Here is a 13,808-nt window from a genome sequence, read left to right on the forward strand (position 1 = left end):
TTTTAAGCAACACCTCAAAGAATGGCAGGATAGTACTTGACTACAAGATGTACAAATTTATGTGGTAAATTAAGTGTTCTGCTGTAGACTTGTGGACACACATTTAATACAGTTTATATAAATGAAAGCAGTGTGTAACTGACTTGAAATTAAATTAAAATTCTACAGAAGTCATGTTCTCCCACCAGTCTTACTGAGATTGCATCTGAGTTGTCCTCCTTCCTGCTTCTAATCTCCTTTTTCTCAGTCAGCCTTTTACACTGCTCCCAAAGACAGCTTCATGAAACAGAGCCAATTTTGTCACTCTTCTACTTCAAAATGATCACACCAGCTGCTGACAGAATGCAGCACAAAGTATTTTTTTCCAACTTATCTTTTTAGCCTTTATCTGACTCATCCCCAAAGCCTGGTATTCTCATCTCATGGTTCTATTGAGCTGATATGAGCCTTCCCTGCACCCTGTTGCTCTGAACCCCTTTGTGCCCTAGGTCACTGCCTGGAATAAATGCCATCCACTCTCCTTTTTTCCAGCCCATCCCTATCAATCCATTTGAGGCCCATTTGAGACATCACTTTCTCTGTGAAGCCTTTTTTGACCTTCATCTCCTATTGGAACAACCACTGCTTCATCCTCATTCCTCTGGAATGCTGTTCCTCTACACCTCTATCCCACTATTTCTCCACTACAATGTAAACAACTTGAGGTCAGATACCATATCTTTTGCCCATTTTCTGCAACCCATTAGGTGTGAGCAAACAAATGCCCACATAGTAAGTGCTCGGTAAACATATGTTGAAAGGCAGGAGGAAGGAAAGAAGAAGGAACATCAGGAAGGAAGGTAGGAAGCATGGATACCTTAACATACTTTAAAGAAAAATCACACTTATCCACCCAATACAACGATCTATGGGATGAGCAAAAGAGTAGAGAATTGTTTGCTTTTTCTTCCACAGATGAAGATGGAGACCAAAAGATGAGAAAAGCTAATTTGGATTAGTTATGAATGAATACCTACTTAACTAGAGGTAACCAGGCAAACAAGTTTAAAAATAAGGAGATGGATTTGCCAAGACCTGGAAATTATTCCAGCTTCAGAATCCACTCAGTTTTTGTACATAACCAAGGCTAAACATCCAGGGGGAAAATTAAAAGAAAAGAATCCCTCATGAAACGCATCCCAATAACCAGATGTTTGGCATGGTGATAGATGAAACATCTAGATTCAATTTTTTTATTGGCCACTTATGTGCTTTAACACAACCAATGATGTTATGAGTCTGGAGCTGTATCAATACATAAAAGCCCCTGCATGTATCTATCCTATAATTTATACAGTAAGACATTTACCAGGAAAGAGAGAATGCCAGTGTAGTTAAGTAGAAGGAAATATAAACATGATTTCCTTTGAGTAGAGGATATTTAATGTCAGTTCTGATTACTAATATGAGAATGTGTTAAGTTTGCACTGGCCACATCTAATAACAACAGAAGAGTTTTTTCAGTCCAAAGGCACACCTAATTTTCCAATATGGTTACTGAAGGGTAAGCCAACCAGACCTCTTCAAATTGCTTGTGTCAACCCACAATTTGTGCAGTTTTCAGGGATTGGTTATATGGCTCTACCAAGAAGAGTTTAATTAAGATTCCAGACTACCCTCAAGGTAAATTGTATTTTCCAAAGGTGGCTACAATATTATCCCCATCCCTCAAGTTTTCCTCACAGTGGGACTCACACTTCTCTTAAAAAGAAGCTGGGGTTACATTCCCTTGAATAAAAGTGACCTTGTAATTATGGCAGAAGTAAAGCTATGTGACTCCCAAGTCTAGATCATATACGATATGATACATGATATAGCTTCTGACTGTTTGTTTTTTTGAGCCTCTTGCTCTTGAGACCCACCCTGCATTGCATGAAGAAAGCCCAACAGCCTATGGAGAAACCCACATGGAGAGAAACTGAGGCCCCAATCCAAAATCCTGATCAAACTCCCAGCCAAGAGCCAGAATCAATGTGCCTGACTTGTTAGTAAGCCTTGCTGGAAGTAGAACACCTGGGCAGCTGTAGTTACTGCTGCTATTTGGCGGTCATTTGCTATACAGCAATCAATAACTGAAAAAATCTAAGGAAGAAACAACGTACGTTCTGGCTTCCAGCTTCATACCATCAGAAAGTACATTCTTTACTTAAATTGTATGGTACGCAGAATAATCTCTCCCCACAAAGATGTTCACATTCTAATCTCTGCAACCATGTTACCTTACATGGGAAATGGACTTTGCAGTAAAGAAATCTTGACGTGGGAAGATTATACTGGTTTATTCAGTTGGACCCACCGTGTAACCACAGAAGTCCTTATAAATAAAGGAAGAGGCAGGAAGATTAGAGTCAAAGAGAGTTGAAAATGCTCCACCGCTGGCTTTGAAGAAGGAGGAAATGGCCATGAGCCAAGGAAAGCAGGTGGCTTCTAGAAGCTGGAAAAGGCAAGAAAGCAAATTCGCTCTAGAGTCTCTAAAAGGAGTACAGCCCTTGATTTTAGCCCAATGAGTATGATTTCAGATTATTGAGCTCCAGAGCTGCAAAATAATAAATTTGTGCTTTTCTAAGGCACAACATTTGTGGTAATTTGCTATAGAAGCAATAAGAAACTAATAAAAGTATTTATATCTGTAGCTTAGTAATCTCTCCCTTTCCTTGAACTGATCCTGGGACCAGGACAAGCCCTAAGCAAAACCTCATCATAGGGTCATGCAATAATATATTTTAGGTCTGAATAAGAAAGGGCTCTGGGACTAGAGCATCCAGCACTGGTGGTAGTGATGAGTCCCAGAAAGAACTAGTGCCTTGTTCAGAGTCAGGAGATGGTCGGTGACTGAGCAGGAAGGGGAACACAGCTGTAAATAACTCTAAGGCCAGAGTTTTTCTCCTCAGATGCTTGTCTTCAATATTTCTTTATTCTGGCTTTCTGACATCCGAGTGTCTCTTTCTCTCAGTTGTCCTGTGTTGTTCTACTGTCTCTAGTTGAACAATAATGAGCTCTAGCCTAGAGTTCTGTTCAAGCTGCCTCCCCTTTAAGATACCAATGGTCCCTTTCTCTTCATTAAATTTTTTCCTCTCTCCCTGCCCCCACTTACTATCCCTTTTGATAACCATGAGTTTGTTTTCTGTGTCTGTGAATCTATTTCTATTTTGTAAATAAGTTCATTTGTATCATTTTTTTAGATTCCACAATATAAGTGATATCGTGTGATATTTGTCTTTCTGTCTGACTTACTTTACTTAGTATGATAATCTCTAGGTCCATCCATGTTGCTGCAAATAACATTATTTCATTCTTCTTTTTTATACGGCTGAGTAGTATTCCATTGTGTGTGTGTGTATATATATATATATGTATATATACACACCACATCTTCTTTATCCATTCATCTGTCTATGGACATTCAGGTTGCTTCCACGTCTTGGCTATTGTAAATAGTGCTGTGATAAACATTGGGGTGCATGTATCTTTTCGAATTATGGTTTTCTCTGAACATATGCCCAGGAGTGGGATTGCAGGATCATATTGTAACTCTATTTTTAGTTTTTTAAGGAACCTCCATACTGTTCTCCATAGTGGCTGCATCAATTTACATTCCTACCAACAGTGTAGGAGGGTTCCTTTTTCTCTCCACCCTCTCAGCATTTATTATTTGTAGACTTTTTAATGATGGCCATTCTGACTGGCATGAGGTGATACCTCATCGTTGTTTTGATTTGTGTTTTTCTAATAATGATATTGATCTTCATTAAATTTTTAATTCCTTATCTCGTTTCTGTTTTTAAAGACTCACAATTTATCTCAACGTGGACACAGTAATTTGCCATTATTTTAAGTTAATATCTATACAAACGCCACCTTCAATTACTGAAGAAAGATTTTAAGCACTGTGGTAGGCCAGTGGGAGAAAAGGTCTTGGTTAGACAAGTTTAGCTACTTCTCAAGTCTTATCATCTGGTTGATTTACACTAGCTAAACCATTGGTGGAAATGTGAATTTGTTCAGCCATTTTGCAGGTCAGTTTGGCATCTTCCATCAAAAATTTAAATGCACAAGTCTTCTAACCCAGCAGCTTTATATCCAGTTAAAAATGTATGTACAAAGATATGTGTAAAAGGATGATATTTATAAGACCAAACATTAAAAAAAGACTTAAGTGTCTGTCAATTAGAAAGTAGTTAATTTATGAAATGATATACCATACTATGATAAGCTATGGAGCAATTAAGAAAAGATAAGCTAGAGTTCATTTATACTGAAATGGAAACTTGTCTAACACGTATTCAGAAAAAAAGAATATAAGTTATTGATCATCTTATAGTATGGTCCATTTTTGTTTCACAAAAAACCATATACCAAAATGTTCATTGCAGCTCTATTTACAATAGCCCGGAGATGGAAACAACCTAAGTGCCCATCATTGGATGAATGGATAAAGAAGATGTGGCACATATATACAATGGAATATTACTCAGCCATAAAAAGAAACGAAATTGAGCTATTTGTAATGAGGTGGATAGACCTAGAGTCTGACATACAGAGTGAAGTAAGTCAGAAAGAAAAAGACAAATACCGTATGCTAACACATATATATGGAATTTAAGAAAAAAAATGTCATGAAGAACCTAGGGGTAAGGCAGGAATAAAGACGCAGACCTCCTAGAGAACGAACTTGAGGTTATGGGGAGGGGGAAGGGTGAGCTGTGACAGGGCGAGAGAGAGTCATGAACATATACACACTAACAAACGTAGTAAGGTAGATAGCTAGTGGGAAGCAGCCGCATGGCACAGGGATATTGGCTCGGTGCTTTGTGACAGCCTGGAGGGGTGGGATAGGGAGGGTGGGAGGGAGGGAGACACAAGAGGGAAGACATATGGGAACATATGTTTATGTATGACTGACTCACTTTGTTATAAAGCAGAAACTAACACACCATTGTAAAGCAATTATACCCCAATAAAGATGTTAAAAAAACCTCATATTTTATATACATATTCAGAGAATATATATAAACTTAATTCAGAAAATATATATAGATTAACTCAGAGTCCACTTATTTATTTATTTATTCATTAAAATAATATTTACAGGTTGACTATTTTGAGTATATATAATAAAGCCGAGTATGTATAATATTAAATAAAACACCTATGGTACAACTGTTCAAGAAGCTGTAGTCTACTGAAGGGTATTGACAATAATCTTTTAAAGTAAAAAAGTAAGCTAAACATAATTAAAATATGGATAAAACTTTTGAAAAAATGCAAGATGCTGTGAGATGGAATGAGAGGATGCTTTTATATACAAGATGGTTTGTGAAGCTTTCTAGAAGAGATGACATTTCAACCTGAGGAGACCTGAGGAGAATAATGGTATAATTCTTGATCTAAAGGACATGCAGAGTACTTTAGCCCCATCCTACTCATTCACTAGTGAGGAACATGAGAGAGAGTGTCATTGACATAACAGAGATTAGACCACAGGTTTACAAACTCCCATTCTGGGAGCACCAAAGGAGAGAAAGTTTGGAGTGTTCCAAGAGAAAAGGTAGCAGAGAAAAGGTGAGTGTAGAATAGACCCTAAATCCAATGACATGACCTTATAAGAGAAGAAAAGGAGAAGCAGGTATATAGAGACACAGGAGAGGAGAAGGCCATGGGAAGACAGAGGCTGAAATTGGAGTGATGGGTCTATAAGCCAAGGAACACTAAGACCTGCTGGCATCCACGAGAAGCTAGTAGAGAAGCAAAATCACTTAGAGCCTCTAGAAGGAGCTCACTGTGCCACCGCCTTGATTTCAGACATTTGGCTTTCAAAACTGTGAGAGAATAAATGTCTGTTGTTCTATGCTACCAAGTTTGTGGTGGTTTGTTATGGTGACCTTAAGAAATTAATACACATGACAATATAAAGATAACAGTTTTATGATAAATAATTTTCTAAAACTAAAATAAATGAAAGAAAAGAATGATGTATATTTTGGAAATATTTTGAAAATAATGCAGATCTTTCAAATGTTGACACATTTCATTGTATATTATCAAGGAAAATCACATTTATTAAAATCATCACTGATGTTATCAGAAAAGTTTTCAAGTATTGAGAAGCTGTCAAACTTATGGTGGTAGACAAAGATTTCCAAAATTTTACTGCTTGTTTGAAAGTTTGAATTTAACATTGGCAACAAATGTCGTCAATTGCTTTCCTTGAAGTGACAAACTCATTCAAATCTGAATAGGCATAATTTATCAGTTAGTTTTTCAAATAAAAATGGTATTACATGAAAAAATGAGGTTAGTTCAGCTCACAATGCAAACAATTGTTCACGTGTTTTATGTGTATCTCGCATCTCATTACATAGAATATTAAAAAGACGTGGCCAAGAGTTGTGATTTAACAAAATAAATAATTTTAATTTTTAGTACTTCATCAAGGATATTCTTATGTGAAACTGCTTCTTTTTTCTTTAATTGCTAATGTCTGGCAGAGAAAAATGCAATGGTTACTTGTATAGGTTGATGCCACAGACTTGATGCATAGTATAGGTGCCAGAAGTTTTACTTAACATTGCCTCTGTACCATCAATGAAAATGTTAGAGTGAAAAGGAAAAATTTTAGTAGTATTTAGTAGACATTTTAGTAGTATTATAAAATTAGCTTGGGTCAAACTGACCCCTCAAGTCCAGGGAGCTACAGGTATCTGCAGATCATTGAGAACTGCTGACACAGAACAATGTCTTAACAAACAAAGAGAAGGAGTTGAATTTTATTCCAATTACACTGCATAAGATTTTAGCCAGGGAGAGATATGATTTGATTTGCATTCTAAAAGATGACAGAAAGGTTTCTTAATTTAGAGAGTGTTTGATGGTGCCATTTACAAAGAGGTGGGAAAGACTGTAGGAGGATGTGAACAAGGAAATATTAAGAGTAGTTTGAGACATGTTATATTTGAATTGTCTATGAGACATCCAATAGAAAAGCTTAGTAAGAAATGTTACTTGTAAGTCTGGAGTTTAGAAGTGAGTCCTAGCCTTGCTTTATGTATTTCAGAGTCAGTAACATATAGAGAGAAATCAAAATTAAGGCAATAGATTATATCATATAAGAAGAGAGTATAGAAAAGGAAGAGAAATCTGAACCAAACTCTGAACAACTCAAATATTTAGTAATATTTAAATATTTTAAAATAGTTAATCTATTGGGAGTGGATTTGGGGACACTGGAATATGAAGAGAAAGGGGAAATTGCCTTTATATACTGTTTGAAAATTTTCCTATGTACTTTTGACACTTCATGTTATTTAAAATGCACAATTTGATGGTTTTGACACACATATACAACAGTGAAACCTTCACCACAATCAAGAAGATGAGCAAATCAAAAAGTTTCCTTGTTATCCATTGTAACACACCTCTCTCCCCGCATTCCCCAGGCAACTACTAGTCTGCTAATATATAATTTTATTCAAAAATAATTAAAAAAAAATAAATCAATCTAATCAAACATTGTTTTACATGAAAATAAAGCCATGAGAAATGAACTGGCTTTCCTAGAGTGATGTAGCTTTTTAGGAACAAAAGGAGGGTTAGAATCCAATTTTCATGACTTTCATTTTTGAGACCTGTTCATTATACAAAACCTCCTCCACTCTTTGACCTACTGTCCTGATCATGTATCTTTTTTACTTGACTTCTCTTAGACAGTATCCCTTTTGAAAATATTTGAGGAAGAATTTCTTCTCTGTAGGTTGTAGTCACTACTTGATATGTTAAGACACAAAGGCTTCAGTTCTGACAGGTACCGGAGACTGCCTTAGAATAGGTTTTTTAGGCTTGAGAAACATACCAAAGATAGCTCAATCTTCTCTTCTATCAAGAATTCCCCATTGCATTTCACTTTCTTTGTCATAAAATAATCCAACAAACTTTATGTAAACCTGAAGTTTTCAAACCTGCCGGTCTTAGAGCAAAACACTCTTTTTCAATGGGGAAAACACTAAGAAGTAGAACAAGACAGTGAATTTTCATATTATTGAAATAATATTACTTCAAAAATTATCCTATGTTGGGTTCCCCCAGAAGTAGATTCTGAATCAAAGATTTGAATATAAGTAAGTGTAATATGAAGGTGATTCCACGCAGTTTTGGGAGAGGATTGAAAAGTGAGACAAGGAAGGATGCAAGTCAATAAACTGTATTTTATCATATGCAGGTTATCACTTTGGGCAACTGAGGCTTAGTCTTGCTGGGGAACTCTAGAAGTCATATAGATTACATTTCAGAGATATTCTATCTGAAGGGTGAGGAAGCGGAAATATTTATCCTCCAACCCCATCAGTCATTGGCTGAGTGCATCTCCAAGAAGCATGAACCTCCTGGAATTTCCTGCCTGCCCTCTACACATGTGAGGACCATAAAAAAGCCTTCAGGCCGTGCTGGTGTCCACTTCATTTGAAAGGGAATCTCAACTCTCAGAGAATCATGGGATTTTCTTTTCTTCCTCTAATTTCAGTAATGAAGCTGTAAGCAAGTTATAATCGTAACCTGTAAGCCTCCTGAGAACAGGATCCACATCTTGTTCATTACTTTATCCTCAAAGGGACTGATCATAAGTGCTCAACACAGTTAACATGATTTTGTAATCAATAGATTGAAATACTTTTCTGTGCACTACAGTCAGATTAGCCATGGCACTCTATGTTGCAGTGGTAAGGAGCACATACAGTTAAGTCCCCACATACAAATGAGTTCCGTTCCGAGAGTGTGTTCATAAGTCCAACAAAGTTAGCCTAGATACCCAACTAACACAATCGGTTATATAGTACTGTACTGTCATAGGTTTATAATACCTACCACCGCTGCTTTTACACTTGCTTCCAGACATCCTGGGCTTGAAATTAAAATACTGTACTACTGTACTCTATACAGTACTGTACAGTAAAGTACACAAAAGCACAACCACTTGTAGAGAATGCATGCACTTGACCATGTATGCCAGACAAGTGAACTAACTTACATGATTGGACATGCAAATGCACGTTCCCATCTTTGAAAGTTCGCTACTTGAAGGTTCAGATGTAGGGCACTTACTGTACTCGAATCAGACTGTTTAGATTGTAGCCTGACTCCATCCCTTATTAACTATGTGACTTTGGGCAAATTTCTTAACCTCTCTTATTTTGTTTCTCTTATCTAGTACATAGATATAATCATAATTTCTATATGTAATTGTGTTGCTGTAAGGATTTAATGAGATAATTCATGGAAAACAATTACCATAATATCTAAAACTTGTTAAATGCATAAGACCTGTTAGCTATTGATATCACTAATCACTTGAGAAATGGCCATTAAGATTGCTCAACACTTAAACTGACCATATTATGATTGGTGAAATCAAACTTCACACATATGTATGGTTATTATAAATGGTTGTTATCTTGTCCGAGGCTGACTTGTCAAAACTGATCACTTTTCCAGTAAGAGACAGACATAACTTTACCTTGATCTTTTCACTCTTTAACATTGTGTTTTCAAATGTTTAACTTATTTGAGGAAGTAACCCTGTGTTTTGAGTTAGGTAGATATATCAACATGAACCATTTAAGTAGACAGTTTAAGGTAGGATTTCAAATATTATTTTCCAACTTTACAGAGAGTAGATTTTATTATGTACCTAAATACCAATTGTGCTGTCTCTTGGATTTTATTTATGTAGTTTCCATTTCTGTCAATGGCTCATTTATCTTAGAATTCAAGGTTAGATTTACCTTTTACTTTAAACTGTTTGTTAAATCTCTACTAGATAAGAAGCATTGTGCTGGATGCTCGAGGTGACTTAGGCCATTTTCTGCCTTCATGTACAATACTGGACATATCCTAGGTAGAAAGAAATTTACTCTAGAAGGAATTTTCACAGCATTCTCAAGAAAATATTGCCATAATAAATAATTTTCGGTACGTGGCACACAGCTTAAGCACCTTTTCTCTTCTTCCAACCCCAGTGGAAATGAAAAAGCAACAACCTTTATGAATATACTTGAAAATCATCATTGATTGTTTTTATTTTGTCTGTGCCAGATGGTCTGTTGTCTTTTTATCTTTTCAAGGAAGTTGCAAAAGGTTGTAGAAAGATTATTTAACAAGGGCTAAGAAAATCCAATCTGGTCTTGGCTTTGCCTCTAAGCCTTTGATTCAGTGATATCATAGACACTGTTAATAATAATTTCATTCAATGATATAACACTGTGGATCAGATCAGGAGTTTGGATGCATCTGAAAAAAAAACTAGGTAAAGTCTGGAATATAGATTTAGAAATATAACCACCAACTAATTATTACACAGACAAGGATCTGAAATAATAATCTAAGGTAGGCAGGGAAGGACTAAGTAGCATTCTTCTATATAGTGTCCAAGATCTGAGGTTTTGATTCAAGCAAAGTTGGGCATATATTATAGCAAATGAACACAGCAAGTAGTTAATGAAAATCCTATCTTCTTAAGGATGGTCCAGTAGCAGGAAAAAGGAGCCCAGGACTTCATCTTGGTGTCTGGGATTCAAGGGAGAAGATAAATGCAGGAAAAAAAAAAAAAAAAAAGAAAGATGGACTATGTAGTACAAAGAATGTGTCATCCAGAGACAAAATGGTGGCAGAGGGTGAAGATTTAGTAAAAGGAGATTGAGAAAACTTCTTTATAGGGCTCCAGAAGCAAAACTGGTCTCATATATTGGGGAGGGATGGGTAAATGATGGTGTATATTAGTTACCTATTGCTGTGTAACAAATTACCACAAAATTTACCTGCTTAAAACAATACACACGTATTATTTTCATAATCTCAACATGCCAGAAATATAAGCAAAGGGCTTTGAGCATCTTAGAGTGTCTCAACCGAGATTGCAGTGAAGGTGGTACTCAAAGTTGGGATCTTATCTGAATGCTCAAATGGTAATGACCTGCTACCAAACACCATGGTGTTGGAAGGTTTCAGTTCCTAGAAGGCTGTTGCATTGAGGGCCTCCATTCCTTGCTGCCTGTTGACTGGGGGCCACCCTCAATTCTTTGTTCTGTGTGCCTCTCCACTGAGCAGTTCAGAGCATGGCAGCTTGCTTCCTCAAAACCATCAAGGAAAAGTGTCTGCTAGCACAATGTAAGCCAAAATCTTATGCAATTTTTAATGGAAGTGGACTTCATCACTCTTACTGAATTCTGTTTGTTAGCAGCTATCATGGGTCTAGCCCACTCTGAAGAAGGGAGGGGATTACATAGGTCATGAATACTAGGAAATGGAGATAATTGGGGGTCATCTTAGAGTCTGTCCACTACAGGGAGCTAACATTTTATTGAGCATCTACTATGTCAAGGTATGACACTCGAACTGTTATGTACAATACTCATTTACTTGGAGGTCCAGCTCTCAAGTTGTGTGGACTTCAGAAGCATGGAAACAGGAAGGATAAAATTGTTAACTGTAATAAAACTTTCCCCCTTTTGTACCGCAGTTTTTTTCAGCTGTAAGAGAACAGGGTCTGGATTAATGACTCATCCAGTTCTTTAGTTTCATCCTTTCAGGGCTTTCCATATGCCTGTCATTGACACCTTTCCCAGTTTTCCAGATTCCTTTTTAATTGTGAAAGCCAACATTATACTCACTTTTTATAAAGCGTTGGCTTGAGTGTGACAAGGTTATAAAGAGTTACTATAGTCTACAAAATGTACCTCAGCACAGCATTTCTGAAAAATAGAACATAAGCCACATTTTTGAACATCAAACAATTTTTCCATTAATTATGAAAATTTACCGTAAAATAAGCCTAGTCAAAAAAATTTAAAAAGAAAGGAAAACGATATAAGCAAGAAAGAAGGGATGAGGGAGAAGTGATAAGAGGTAAGGTGGAAGCAACTGAGGTTTATGGAACAATACTGTGTACTGGTCAGGATGTTAAGGGACATTAGACCTTGTAACTTTGTTTTGAAATTTGAGCAATTATTTTTTCAAAGCCTTTCTCATACATTTTATATGCGTATATTGTCTTCAAAAACTCTGTCCCTGTGTGTTCCTTGCATTTTCTCCAAATTGTCAATTACCATCTCATATCACCCCACTCCCCTCCTCAATCCCTTGAGATTAATTTTGTAGAAAACATATAACATATGCCTTTGATAGCAAGCTCAACCTGTTCATATTTCTGCTCTCCTTAGTAGGAGAAAACATTCCCTCCCAGGATCCCCATGATAACTGGGTTTCAGATCTAATCATGAAAACCAGCAAGGAATTTACTGGTTTGCTGTCTACCTGCTAATGCTGGTTGGAGCTAGAACTGAAATTCAGGTGATGTAGATTGTGGTTCTCATCTTTCATGAATCAGTGATGGTTCCAATTTGTGTTAGTACAGCCCTTCTCCACTGGGTCAGCAACCTGTCTGGATTCAATCACAGTTTCTAGCCTGGGTTTGACTCAGTAGCTCAGTATAGACACACTTCAATGCATGGTCTTTTACTGCTCTAAGGCCAGTTTTCAAATAAATAACTGGCTAAATGATTTCCAGATGCTAAAATAAAAACTATACAGATGCAAATATATTACATTTAATTTCAAGGCTGTTTAGGGTTTTTACTGTGCCTAGAGAAGACAGCTATAAAAAATGCACATCACTTTAGCAGAGCATACTTCATCAATTACACCATTAACAATAACAATGTGGGAAATAAAGAGTGAAATTGAGTATAATAAAGCAATGAAGTAAATGAATATAAACAAGAAATGGAAATCTCCAAGCAATGAATTAATATTGAATCATAGCTACCCAGAGTACTGTTCTGGTCTTTCTTGAAAATATGATGGTTCTGACTACCAATCAACAGGATTTTTAATCACTTTTCTCATAAGCAAGTTTTGGGACTTGTGCAACCATGCTCCTTTTGCCCTGTTCTCCTTATAACCCATGGTACACTCTCCCAAGATGGCTCTATGAGGGGTAGTTCACGGAATAAGGAGCTCTCCTGTCAATCAGCCCCAAAACATTGGGTTCATTAGCACCACTCAGACTGTATCTCAACACTCGTATAATGCTGGGTGAAAATGGATTAGTCATCTCCAAGGTTACATGACTGAATGTACAAGTGGGCACAAAAAAGGGGAGAAGTTAGGGTACAGATCTGTCCTCACCGTAGCTGAAATGACATCCAATCAGAAATTGCCCACTGTATTTAAAAACATGTAAATCGACACTCAGACTAGGTGGCATCGGAGGAAGGCCTCTAGATATACAACATCCCAGAAAGAAATTAAAGTGAGAGTTTCACGAAAATCAGATTGATAATTTGTTTATGGAAGCCATGACCTTAAAAATGACATGATCTCATTATGTGTAAGGTTTTAAACTATGAATTCATGATGTTTCTTGGGAAGGTAGAAAGGAGAACTATGTCATTGAATGGGTCTATAAAAAATTTTAAAAATAGGACATTTAAATTAATTCAAAAATCCTTTAAGAGGAGAAAAGTAGATCGTAAAGAAGAGAAAAATAATCTAGCTTCATGTGAATTCATTTGATAAACTAAGAATGCTGAGTCAACTGTCTTTTTATAGCAATTCTTGTAAAGTCATGAATAATAATGGAAACCCTTTGGTTCCAAACACATCACTTGACCAATAGGCTAAAATAACCATGAAGAGAGAAATCCACAAAGTTTAGTGAGGGGAGTGGGAGTGAATACAAATTTGATTCCATCAGAGCTGAAGCAGAGAGAATCTCTTAACAG

The sequence above is a fragment of the Stenella coeruleoalba genome, assembly GCF_951394435.1.
Source record: "Stenella coeruleoalba genome assembly, chromosome: 6".
Lineage (NCBI taxonomy): Eukaryota > Metazoa > Chordata > Mammalia > Artiodactyla > Delphinidae > Stenella > Stenella coeruleoalba.